A 3,393-nucleotide genomic window follows, 5' to 3' on the forward strand; every position below is an offset into this window, starting at 1 on the left:
CTTGATGACTCTATACTCGTCTTCTTTGGCGATACCCTAGTCTACTCCAAGCAAGAAGAAGATCATGAACCCCAGCTTCGCATTTTCCTCGAAACAATGAGAGCACACAAGCTTTATGCCAAGAAGAAGAAGTGTGCGTTTTTCAAGTGATAGATTGAATATCTGGGATTCATTGTATCAGCGGAAGGAATTTCAGTAGATCCTGTCAAGGTCAAAGATATTCTAGAATGGCCAACACCAACGTCTGTCAAAGAAATACGTAGTTTTCTTGGATTGGCAGGATGGTACAGGGTATTTATCAAAAACTATGCTTTGATTGCAGTGCCTCTGACCGATCTACTAAAGAAGCAAGTATCAATTGTATGGTCACCTACTGAACAGTCCAACTTTGACAAACTAAAGCAAAGCTTGGTATCAGCACCCATCCTGAAACTTCCAAATCTTAGTAAGAAGTTTGAAGTGATAACTGATGCTAGCGCACTAGCCTTAAGAGGTGTGCTCATGCAAGAAGGTCATCCCGTAGCATACTCTTCAAGGAAACTGAAGAGCCATGAAAGGAATTATGCTACCCACAATCTGGAGCTGTTGGCTGTCATCCATGCTCTCAAACTTTGGAGACACTACTTGTTGGGCAACAAATTTACCTTAATGACAAACCACAAGAGTCTTAAATGGCCAGAATGAGCTCAATATGAGGCAACATCGATGGATTGAAGTGCTGGAAGAATATGATTTTGAAATCAAATAGCGGCCTGGAAAGGAGAAAGTCGCAAGGCATTTCTGAATTCTTTGATTTTGCAAGTTCCGTCAACAGCAAGATCTCTAGCCATAAAGGTATCCATGCCAAACAACCCAATTCTTTAGCTAGCTAGAGAAGAGGCATGCCATGACCCAACCTATCAGAAATTGCTAAGGGAGATCCCCATCAAGGATCAAAACCCAAAGCTACAAACAAAGTATCAAGAATTCTCTATCAATAATAGACTTGTCTACTATAGGATGAGATTATGTATTCCAGCAAGTCAATCACTCAAGCAGAAGATACTTTGGGAAGCCCATGACTCCCCTTTCTCAGGACATCCTGGCTATGCCAAGACCCTCAATGTAGTCAGAAAGAGCTATTATTGGGATAGACTCAAAGATGACGTTCTTAAATATGTCACGGAATGTTTGTCTTGTCAACGCATTAAGGCTGAACATGTCAAAATGCCAGGGAAATTGCAACCACTTGACATTTCCCAAATGAAATGGGAATTCATTAGTATGGACTTTCTGCCCCAAGTGTAGGGAGGATACAACTCCATTATGGTCGTGGTGGATTTGCTCACCAAGGTTGCACATCTTGTCCCTGTTAAGACAAACTATAAAGCCTCATACATCGCAAGGTTATTCATCAAGGAAATATTCAAACTACATGGGTTACCCAGAAGAATCATTAGTGATCGTGACTCTCTCTTCACCTCACACTTCTGGAGGGCTATCTTCGAGGCCATTGGGACTCAACTCTGTTTCAGTACAACTTATCATCCCCAAACTAATGGTCAAACAGAACGAGTCAACCAAGTCATTGAAGATATGCTTAGGGCACACTGTTGTCGCAAATCCAAAAAGTGGATTCAATATTTGCCACTGGTTGAGTTTGCCTACAATTCTTCTTACCAACAAAGCATTTAGATGACCCCTTTTCAAGCATTGTATGGGCACGATTGTTGTAGTCCTTTAAACTTTTCGGATCCAACCTTGAGGGTTGAAGCTTCAAAGAAGATGCTGGAAGATATGGATGACCAAATCAAGTCAGTAAGACAGAACATCCAAGCCGCCAAGGACAGACATAAGGCTTATGTGGACCTGAAATGGCAAGACAGATCCTTCGTTGAGGGTGATATGGTCTTCATTTGTGTACGTCCAAAGAAGAGTTCCCTATCCTTGGGTGAATGCAAAAAGCTAAGTCCAAGGTATTGTGGACCCTACAAGATCCTCATGTGCCTAGGACCTAATGCTTACAGACTACAACTCCCCGAAAAATTAAAAGTTCATAATGTATTCCATATCAGTCTATTGAAAAAGTATGTGCCTAACCCTAGTCTCTTGCTTGATGATCAACAAGTTGTAATGCCTAGCCAATGAGTCCTTGAGCTACGGCCTGACAGGATCTTAGATGTTAGGGAGAGGCATTTGAGATCAAAGACCTTGAGAGAATACCTCATCCAGTGGAAAGATCATCCCGAAGAGGATGCCACTTGGATGGATGAAAGTACTCTCAACCAACAACAGTTCTTCTCGAGATGAGGACATCTCGATTCCTCTAAGGGGGAGAGAATGTAATATTTCCACTATGAAATATTGAAGACCCAAAATCTCGCGCAAAAGCGGTTCAAAATAATCCCCCCCAACGGAAAAAACTTTGGCTAAGTGCTCCACCCTCGCGCAATAGCAAACTCCAGCTCCGTGTCGCATATAGGAAGCCGTGGCTTGAAAACCGCAAGCCACCGTAGGCCTACGCGGGAACACCCCTTCAAGGGGGAAAAGGGATAATGGATAAATTTTTGGAATTTTCTTTAATGGATAAACTCCCCTCCCCTTCAGCCATTGCATGGCGGGGGATAGGGAGTGTGAGAGGAGTGGGTGTGGAGTAGGAGAGCATGGGGGGGAAAGGAGGAGGCATGCAACTTGCCACGTGTGTGGCTATTCCCCCCTCCCCCCCCTTCAATCTATAAGAACACCCCCTCCCCAAGCTTGAGGAGGAGGGGGGAGAGAGAGGATCGTGCCGTTTCTGCCACCGCCACGCCGCCTTCACGCCGCCAGGGCTGCCGCCTCCACCTTCCCCATCATCATCAACATCATCATCAGCATCGTCATCTTCATCTTCATCTCCCAGATCTTCGCCTTCATCCTCCCAATCATTTTCTCTCTCCACGTCATCTGTGATAGAAGCTTAGAAGCTAGGGGATGAAGGGAAAGAGCCTATCCAAGACCTAGAAAACACATAAGATCCTTGTGAAGTGGAGACATAGGGATCGCAAGAGGTTTCATAGCCAGTATGTAATATTTCCGCTACGAAATATTGAAGACCCAAAATCTCGTGCAAATGTGGTTCAAAATAATCCTCCCCCAATGGAAAAACCTTTGGCTATGTGCTCTACCCTCACGCAATAGCAAACTCCAGCTCCGTGTTGCATATAGGAAGCCATGGCAAGGAGCAATAAATTATGTTGTCCACATGATGAATATGATGAATAAGGTTTTGTGAGACTTTGTTCCCCAGCTTGCTTTGCTTATGTTTGGGGTTGAGGAGGCATTGATCGTAGGTCACATATGCGGCTCCTATGGCAAAAATCCCGTGCTAGCAAAGATTGATGGAATTGACAGGTTGCATGAGACTTGCTCCAGTGT

This window comes from Lygodium microphyllum, chromosome 3, assembly GCF_053477565.2.
Source record: "Lygodium microphyllum isolate KBCC chromosome 3, Lygodium_microphyllum_v1.1.10, whole genome shotgun sequence".
Lineage (NCBI taxonomy): Eukaryota > Viridiplantae > Streptophyta > Polypodiopsida > Schizaeales > Lygodiaceae > Lygodium > Lygodium microphyllum.